This window comes from Salmo salar, chromosome ssa12 (assembly GCF_905237065.1).
Source record: "Salmo salar chromosome ssa12, Ssal_v3.1, whole genome shotgun sequence".
NCBI lineage: Eukaryota > Metazoa > Chordata > Actinopteri > Salmoniformes > Salmonidae > Salmo > Salmo salar.
Window position 1 is genome coordinate 88,182,300 of NC_059453.1, and position 10,498 is coordinate 88,192,797.

Below are 10,498 nucleotides of genomic sequence, written 5' to 3' on the forward strand. Positions count from 1 at the left end.
TCCTTCTAACAATTTTATGTTGACCATTTTATACTGAATTGTGTTCACGCAATACCTGAATCACCCAATTTTTCTTAAAGCTATACTGTCCTTGCCTGCCTGGTTTTATAGCATATGTTCTTTGGCTTGTCAAATGTCAAAGAGAAATTAGGATTTTGATTTATAATGTACATCAGGTGTCCTCTGACACAGATTGTAAAGACAGAAATTCTAGGGAATTCAAGATACAGACTGACAGCACTTTTGAAGACATAGCAGTATCATTGGTCTACGAATGTAATAGGTCACATAACTCTCTATATCGTTCCTTTTTTTGTTGTAGTAGTAAAATTGGACCTAATGGCTGTTCTGCTCATCAAGCCTTAAAATTCTCATTGGTTAGGGGTTGAAGAGGGGAGAGTTATGAAGGGTAAGTTAACTCATATTTTTACATCTCGTCATAGATTCTTAGAAAATACAGTGAAGGAAGAAAACGGTAAGGTGAGTTCTACTGGTACAAAAAATACAGTGAAGAAAGAAAATGGTAAGGTGAGTTCTACCGCTTCAGAAAATACAGTGAAGGAAGAAAACGGTAAGGTGAGTTCTACTGCTTCAGAAAATACAGTGAAAGAAAGAAACGGTAAGGTGAGTTGTATCGCTTCAGAAAATACAGTGAAGGAAGAAAACGGTAAGGTGAGTTCTACCGCTTCAGAAAATACAGTGGAAGAAAGAAACGGTAAGGTCAGTTCTACCGCTTGAGAAAATACAGTGAAGGAAGAAAACGGTAAGGTGAGTGCTACCACTTCAGGTCTTATATAATTATTAACATTTTGGTTTCGTATTTCAGTATCATTGAAGTGATACTTAAGGATGAGTTAACGTATGACAAGATAAGTTATTTATTGAAAGAACTTAGGTATATAGCATTATAGCTGAATTACCTTGAAATAACGTAATGACTATATTTTGTTTCTAAACTAGGACTGGTTGCATGCATTTTTTAACCTTATATTCAGATATTATATATGTTCTATATGATTTAGCATGTGGTGCAGATGACTCAGTTTTACATTTGAAACCCTGAATATTATGTGTTCGCATGATTTGCATGGTGCCATAATCCCGCCCATCTGTTGGATGTTTAAAATGCATCAGCAACATATTTGGGACATAGCAGCATATGTGTGTTCACGTATGCGGTACACTATAAGGACCAGATGTGTATAATTCATTTTGGGGACATTTGTTTAATGTCAAAAAACAGAGATTTTAGTGTACAAATCAAATCAAATTGCATTAGTCAAATGCGCCGAATACAACAGGTGTAGACCTTACAGTGAAATGCTTACGCCCGTAACCAACAATGCAGTTTAAAAAATATGTATAAGAAATAAAATGAACAAGTAATTAAAGAGCAGCAGTAAAATAACAAAAGCGAGGCCATATACAGGGGGTACCGGTACAGAGTCAATGTGCGGGGGCACCTGTTAGTTGAGGTAATATGTACATGAAGGTAGAGTTACTAAAGTGACTATGCATAGATGATAACAACAGAGAGTAGCAGCGGTGTACAAGAGGGGGGGGGGGCGGGGCAATGCAAGTAGTCTGGGTAGCCATTTGATTAGGTGTTCAGGAGTCTAATGGCTTGGGGGTAGAAGCTTTTTAGAAGCCTCTTGGACCTAGACTTGGCGCTCCAGTACCGCTTTCCATGTTGTAGCAGAGAGAACAGTCTATGACTAAGGTGGCTGGAGTCTTTGACAATTTTATGGGCCTTCCTCTGACACCACCTTGTTTAGAGGTCCTGGATGGCAGGAAGCTTGGCCCCAGTGATGTACTGGGCCATTCGCACTACCCTCTGTAGTGCCTTGTGGTCGGAGGCAGAGCAGCTGCCATACCAGGCAGTGATGCAACCAGTCAGGATGCTCTCGATTGTGCAGCTGTAGAACCTTTTGAGGATCTGAGGACCCATGCCAAATCTTTTCAGTATCCTAAGGGGGAATAGGTTTTGTCGTGCCCTCTTCACAACTGTCTTGGTGTGCTTGGACCATGTTAGTTTGTTGGTGATATGGAGGCCAGCATCCCTAGAAGGCCAGCATCCCGGAGTCGCCTCTTCACTGTTGACATTGAGACTGGTGTTTTGCGGGTATTATTTCATTAATCTGCCAGTTGAGGACTTGTGAGGTGTCTGTTTCTCAAACTAGACACTCTAATGTACTTGTCCTCTTGCTTAGTTGTGCACCGGGGCCTCCCACTCTTCTTTCCATTCTGGTTAGAGACAGTTTGCTCTGTTCTGTGACGGGAGTGTACACAGCGTTGTACCACATCTTCAGTTTCTTGGCAATTCCTCGCATGGAATGGCCTTCATTTCTCAGAACAAGAATAGACTGACGAGTTTCAGAAGAAAGGTATTTGTTTCTGGACATGTTGAGCCTATAATCGAACCCACAAAGTCCAGTTTCATTGCTTCTTTAATCAGAACAACAATTTTCAGCTGTGCTAACATAATTGCAAAAGGGTTTTCTAATGATCAGTTAGCCTTTTAAAATTATAAACTTGGATTAGCTAACACAACGTGCCATTGGAACACAGAAGTGATGGTTCCTGATAATGGGCCTCTGTACGCCTATGTAGATATTCCATTTAAAAAATATGCCGTTTTCAGCTACATTCGTAATTTACAACATTAACAATGTCTACACAGTAATTCTGATCAATTTTATGTTATTTTAATGGTCAAAAAATTTGATTTTCTTTAAAAAACAAGGAATTTCTAAATGACCTCAAACTTTTTAACGGTAGTGTACTTTTGATTGTGTTGGCATTCATTGAATCATGAACAATGTGTACCATTTGGTACAATACACTGTAGTAACCAATTAAGTTCCAGTTTGTATCCATTGTTACAAGCTACTAGTTAGTTAACGCCTAATAGTAAATAACCAGGTAGGTTCTATTTGTAAAAAATAAGCTAGAGCAGATTTCTTTTTTATCTAAAGTGTTCTGTCTGTATAATAAAAGCTCAGAATATTTCCTTAAGTCATCAAGCACCCTCAGCAGGGATGGAACTTAAAGGATTTTCGCCACTGAACAGCCGGGCTAGTAGACCACAATTTTAACTAGACAGGATCCAAAATCTGTGTCATGCAATATTTGAAAGACAAAGTTTCTCTAAGAGGCGGGCTACTTGGGAACAATTTCTATTAGGCTGGTCTGAAAAGTATTACCTCGGGCTCGAGGGCTAGATTAATCTCCATCCCTGAACCTCAGGCTATCTTAATAAACACACAAGCTGTGCCATCACTCAAATTGAGAGCTTTATTTTTAGTTCATTACACACTCCCAGGAAGACTGTCCGAAGCAGAGCTGTACTCCAGCAGTGGTCTTGACTCTTGCCGGGGGCTTAAAAATTAACTCCAATGCCTTTGATATGACACCAAAGTATATGCATCCTTCTGCAGAGCTTATTTTACCTTCATTTAACTAGGCAAGTCAGTTAAGAACAATTTCTTATTTTCAATGACAGCCTAGGGACAGTGGGTTAACTGCCTTGTTCAGGGGCAGAACAACAGATTTTTTACCTTGTCAGCTCAGGGATTCAATCGTGCAACCTTTTGGTTATTAGTCCAACGCTCTAACCACTGGGCTACCTACTAGTCCAACGCTGTCAATAGATCCAGGCTATGCCATGCTGTGTGCTATCACACAGATCATCACTTGTTTCTCTGATATGTGGCTGTATAAAAGGTAACATTTATGTCGCAGTGAGAAATAGGAGGCATGCTTTATAACCAGTATGTGGGGCAAGATTCCACGACTGGCAGCATAAGTAATGCACCACACTGAAGGCAGCTGTCTTGAAATGTGCTGCTATTGTTGATGGAAAGAAGAGTCCTCTTTTTTGATAATGTATGTCTATTTCTATGTATGTGTTTACGTGCAGTATTACTCCTGTTGTGGAGTATGTTTGTTACTAGTTTTGTACTTTGTTATATAATTGTCACACAAGTGCTTACTTAGACTACTTGATAACTAAATGATATAAAATAGTGTTGATATTGGATCAGTGATGCAATTTTGTCTTGTAGCTCCTTCCTCTTGCAAATATTTCAAATGGTGTTTCCACATGGTGGTTCCACATGGTGTTTCACATGAACTCATAAAGGTGTTGTATTACAGAGTGATAGACAAAACAGATGCAGCCCTGCCCTGACTTCCAACGTGCAGTCATGAAACTGAATTAATTAACAACACTCTAAATAAGGTGTCCAGGTTTGATGGAGTGCACTCAACCTCATGACCTTCGTGACACCATTTAACATGTCCTGTTAACTGGTAAATGTGATGTTTAACTTTATCCACTTGGTAGCAAACATTCACACACTGTCCTAACACCACGAAGTGTTGTAATAGTGTGCAGGTAAACTTGTGTCAATTTCACTTCTGAGGGAAGATTGACAAAGACCTGTACGTTCTTGCTATGTAACACTACAGCAGCAAGGCCATTAATTTAGGGGCAGGATAAAGCTACACTATGAATCAACCAGCTTGACAGTGTGCTGAACCTACAGTGAGCCGTGAGAATGATCTCATCAAGGGCTGAACAGCAAACGAACACATGCGGCTCATTCCACAAAATGGGTGCCTTTCTGACATGTAAACGTTTAAGAAATTAACTTAAACATATAATTTGTCATTTTAGGTGAAAATTGAAAAAAGGGGCCAATCCTTAAGAGGTTTTAAATACTTAAAGATTGGTGTGTCCCCACAGGCCGGTTAAGCTAACTTAGGCTAATGTGATTAGCATGAGGTTGTAAGTAACATGAACATTTCCCAGGACATAGACATATCTGATATGGGCAGAAAGCTTAATCCAAAAACGTCTCCAAGTTTCACCATCATTGTAAAGGCCTAGTTATTTTGCTGCTATAAAAAAGCAATGGGATGCAAAATGCACCCATTTCGTGGAATGGCCCGCGTACTTATTGCTAAAATGGTGCTAGACAAGTCTGAGTAACTCTGTCTTCCACCATTGACTGCACTGTTGACCTCACACTTGAAATGGCATCTGAGAGGTTCTCAAGTGTCCCTCACGGCGATTTTTCACACGTACACTAACCACAGCTGCATAACTCACAAAAAACAGTTCCTTGATGACAAGGGGTTTTGGTGACAGACGGGTGCTGTATTTGAAGGGTAGTATTTGAATTGCCAAATGGTTTTCTCAATTATTTTCAATTAAGGGAGCTGCCAAGTTCATGCAAAAATTCCACAATAGAGACTCAAGGTATGTTTGGCACATGCTTCCCCATTATAACACACAGGGCATTTTGTTAATGTTATGTTCCTTTTGTTCTACTGCATTGTTTACAAATACAATCATGTATCTTCTATTTTGTTTCTGCTTCTGTAAAATGACACAACAATAGTTCATTTAGATACAAGTATCTTCTTAATTGTTAGTCCGACATAGAAAAATGTTGCGCTCTCACACACATACAGTACACACTGAGTGACATAGACTGACCAGGTGAATCCAGGTGAAAGCTATAATGCCTTTTTGATGTCACTTGTTAAATCCACTTCAATTAGTGTAGATGAAGGGGAGGAAACAGGTTAAAATAAAAGTTAATCCCTGAGACAATTGAGATATGGATTGCGTATCTGTGCCATTCAGAGGGTGAATGGGCAAGCCAAAATATTTAAGTGCCTTTGAACGGAGTATGTGTTAAACAAATCAAAATTTGAGATTCTTTGAGATTTGAGATTCTTCAAAATAGCCACCCTTTGCCTTGATGACAGCTTTGCACACTCTTGGCATTCTATCGACCAGCTTCATTAGGTAGTCACCTCCCACCACCCCTTTTGCCCTCAGAACAGCGTCAATTCGTCGGGGCATAGACTCTACAAGGTCTCGAAAGCGTTCCGCAGGGATGCTGGCCCATTTTGTGTCAAGTTGACTGGATGTCCTTTGGGTGGTGGACCCTTCCTGATACACACAGGAAACTGTTGAGTGTGAAAAACCCAGAAGTGTTGCAGTTCTTGACACAAACCAGTGCACCTACTATAATACCCCGTTCAAAGGCACTTCATAATTTTATCTTGCCCATTCATCCTCTCTCTCTCTCTCTCTCTCTCTCTCTCTTATATATATATATATATATGTATTGTCTAAATTGTACTGAATACAGAATAGCTTTTTGCAGTTTGACTATAAAACCAGCCCACTCTAGCTATGGCTTATCATATATGTTTGGGCTGCATTTTTATTTGACACCTCCATCTATAGTTAGCCGTCACCCTCAAACCTCACGGCTATGACCTCACGGCCATGACCTCACGTCTATGATCCAGCTCTACAAATTCCACAACAGTGAAATTCAAACTGTAGAACACACATGCCCAACTAAAATGATTTTATGCATCACCACCAAGTCAGCTGTGCCTCTTCATATGGAATCCCATTCTAATGTACAGTACACTATGTCAGACACATAAGCAAGTGAAAGTTCGTAACTAACTTAATGAGGTATTCAGTAACTTGAGTAACTGAAATTAGAGGGCATTAAAAACTTAAAGACCAGAAAGCAAACAGTTGCGACATTTAATACCCTTTACCCTTAAGTATTTTATGTACCTTTTAAAGGTATTCAGCCCTGCTGAAGTTATTTTACACCCTAATCTTCCGATATCAGCTGAAAATCCCTGTGGTCATACAAGCATCTGCTTACATACTCATATGCAGAATAGCATTATCACTATGTTTCCCAGAACAACTAAACGCTATTACTACTACTTTATGTACATTATGGAATGTTGACCTTTCCTCAAGTCACATAACAGAATAACAATACTGGCACAATTAAAAAAGGTACAAGCCCAGTTTGTATTCCCCTCCATGCTGGTCCCTCTCGTCCGACCCCCCCATTCTGCCAGAGAGGAGGGAAGAACGACCTACCTGCTCACAGTCCTCAGTGCTCTCAGCTGTGCTCCTTTCAAGCAACACTGTGGCTACTCTGATATTTGAGCGCCTGTTCCAAGTTGTGCTCGGTAATAAATCCTAAAGAGCAACGTGTGTGTCTCTGCCTGAAGACTCAGCGACTGCCAAAACGAGTTGTCTTTTTTGTATTTGTGTTGAGGAGTTGCACCAAAGATGTTTGGTTGGGTGGGCAGTGAAGAGGGGGGCTCCACTAAGGGTGGGTCTAACTAACACTTCCTTTACAGTGGCACCCCTCATACAGTAATGTTTATTAACTGGTTCCCATAACCACACTTTCACTTAAAATCATGGTGTATATCCAGTGAATATAACACTGCAAGTTTGTCTAGACCTATGATGGTTATTTTCAATTATACATTTGAGTGTAATTCATTACTAGAAGTAAGAAGGTCTGTGTTTTGACTAATAAATGTAGTATTGTGTGTGTGAATAAATTGTAGTAAGATGTAAATTGTTCATTTCAATAAATCAGTCAACAAAATGTAAATGAAAATACAGTGGTTAATGTTTTTTTGTATAATTTCAAAGATGAATTAATATATCAGAAAGACTGCTAATGTTTGACATTAAGAAATAACAACTCGATAGACTACCTAAGCTTTCTTAGCCTTCTTAGTTACATCTCGCCATCCTCAAACCAATTTGGGATTAAGAAACACTTTTATGTTGACTGTAAACCACACAGGTCAGGGCACCTGAGAAAGAAAAAGGGGAATAAATGCATCAATGTGTATATATTTTTAAATACCAATGTTTATCATTGAAAATGACCAGTGATTGCTATTTTGGCTCAGTGGTTAATATTTGTAAGCTCTTCTGTGGTGTTGGAAAGGTTCTTATGAAGCGTAAATCATAAGACTTTGTCCCATTAAATTTAGTGTGGAACGTAACTTGGCTGTTATTTTCCTGTCAAGTCTGAGGGGCATGGTAGTATTGATTACTGTGTCAATTACTGTAATTCATTTCACTGTGATTTCTATGGTTACAGTAACCATAATGGTCAATGTTTTTTTTTCCTTAAATGTTGTGAGAGATTGTGTTCCCCCATTAAAAAAATTATAAAGAAATAAAAAAAATAAACGTGCATTTGTCTTTTTTTTTTTTACTGTACTAGCACTGCCTTTGCTGATAACTTCTTTATTGAGGAAAAATGTACTTAAAGCCAGACTCAGTAAGTGTCAGTTTCGTAATTTTGTTAAAATTTTATATTTTGTTTTGTCGGGCCAGCAAAATAAACCCAGGTAAGACGTCATAACATGCGCTAGAGTCTAGGCTACCTGAGAGTTGTCAAGCAGCTGCTGGGCCAGCCACCCTTTGTTCCAGATCAACAAGTAGGCCTCTTCTAGTTACAACAAACATGTAGGCTGCTGGAATATTTTTTTTAAAATGTACAAGTTAACTATGAACGTAAGACGTGAAATGTTTGCAAGTACTGTAAGTGCACAATTGTTTTTTTACTATAGTAGGCTACACCACCGGTTTGCACATTTAGCAATGGTTGAATAATATATCGACAGCTGTTTGCTAGCCAGCTAAATTAGCTCACTAGCTTTCTGTGTAACTAATGTACTATAGTTTAATTTACCAGCAGACAACTAACTCAGACTTGTGTGTGTAAGGTTCTGTAATTAGTTTTTTAGTCAACCTTGTGTTCTGTTTCGTTGTTTCTTTAGCGTAGCCCTGTTTCTTTGTGTTCTTGAACGTAGCCCTGTCTTTCATTTTTGTTAATTGATTTCACCTGTGTTGGTTACTCACCTGGTCTCATCAGCTCCTTATTTAGATCAGTTCATTCTGTTTGTGCCTTTGTGAGGTATTGTTCGTTTTGACTCCACAAAGCCTTTTCCTAGTTCGTTTGTGAGAACCAGTTAAAGCCTTCAGTCCTAGTTTTGATTCACCTGCCTGTTTGCCTACCTGTGTATGACCATTACCTGCCTGTGACCACGATTCCTGCCTTCTGTGAAGGCAAAACAAACATCTGCTGCGCTCTGTGTGTGAATCTACACCTTTTTCTCCCTGAGTATTCATTACATTGTGATTTTCATTGGCACTGTCCACAGCAGCGTGATACTAGCACTCATGAGTGAGGAATGCCTGCCTTGCTGAATGAAAATCGCCGACAATTCAGTTTCCAGTTTTACCCAGAAAATCAAGCTAGCAACATCAGAACGTGCGTGACAAAATGGTCAATAGGCCTACGCATCATAATTACCTTGAGAAGTCTGACCTGCAATTTGTAAACCAAGCTGCTGTACTTTTAATAACTCATAAAAATGTATTTTGTATCACTTTGAAGTGACCCAAATGGCAAATTAACTCTAATTTATCCATTTCGAAGTATGTTAAACAAGAAAATAACATTTTATATTTTATTTGGGACTTACTGAGTCTGGCTTTAATACAACTGTTATATATAGCTGTCTCACCTAGCTATCTTAAGGTGAATGCAATGTAAATGTTTGGTAATGTACTGTAGCACTTTATGGCTGAAGCTTTTCTCCAGGGGCCATGTTATTCCGGTATCCAATAAATTATCCATTAGATGACCTGAAAAGATTATGGATATTAATGTACATTTTATCACAGCCTTTGTAAAAACATTCCTTCCATTTTTTGTCACAGTGGTACAGTATATCATTCAGAGGGAGGATGTTAAATGCATCTGTTACAATTATTTAAAGCAATATGATCTTATGAGTACAGTTTTATTTTGTTTATTTGAGCATGTGCCTATACTGAGTATGTAAAGAACATGTTTATTTAGGTGCATGTTGACATTTGGCATAGTACTTTAAAAGAGGCTCACAGTCCTGCCAACTGTGAGTTGTTTAAGTTAATAGGGTAGCTATATATTTAGAACATAAATAAAAGTTAACTATTGCCCTTGATCCCTGACATATGGAATTCACAGCAAGATGTTTGAAAGGTCGTGTCATCCTATCGGTATCAAGCAGGACATAAAGCTGTTCTTGTCCCATTACAAATCAATACCATGATCATAACCACCACCACGCCACATACAAAGCAAAAACTCTTTATTTATTTATTCATTTACATATATATCAAATCTCACAAACCTTTCCTAACAATTTTACAATACACTGTATGTGTAATGAAAAGTTAAGTTATATTATCCTTTTTAAGCTAAGTTACTTGATAAATAGTTTTATGGTTTTACACATTTTGCGGTTTTACAAATTCAAAGTCTTGCCCCATAAGGCTTAGTAGTAGTGTCCAATGTTATGGACTTGGTTTATGAGTTCGTATTAATAACTGCCTACTTGCAGAGAACGCACCTGCATTGCCTGTAAATATTAAGTGACCTTATATATTTTATTACCATTTGCGAAACCTACCAACACACTGATCATGCAATTGGAGAGCAGAATTAGACCCTGAGGAGCAGACCTTGAAATGCCCAAGCTTGTTTCCTTCCCTGAGCTGATCATTTCAAGACAATCTTCATGTGCTCACCCTGCTTTGCCCTTGCAGTAAAACTATTGCACTTTGCCATTAGAGGCAAGA

General features: G+C 38.7%; 1 protein-coding gene across 6 annotated transcripts in view; it reads right to left on the reverse strand.

Moving 5' to 3' along the window:
* igfn1.1 (immunoglobulin like and fibronectin type III domain containing 1, tandem duplicate 1) overlaps positions 1-7,174 on the reverse strand; it is a 33,732-nt gene extending 26,558 nt beyond the window's left edge. For 5 of the 6 annotated variants that reach the window (XM_014133791.2, XM_014133794.2, XM_014133793.2 and 2 more), the window contains exon 1: positions 6,935-7,174. The gene's annotated coding sequence lies outside the window, so the exon portion shown is untranslated. Of the gene's footprint in view, positions 1-5,503; positions 5,523-6,934 lie in introns of those variants that run through there. The other variant, XM_045691893.1, reaches the window with a different exon arrangement.
* Positions 7,175-10,498: the final 3,324 nt, after the last annotated feature.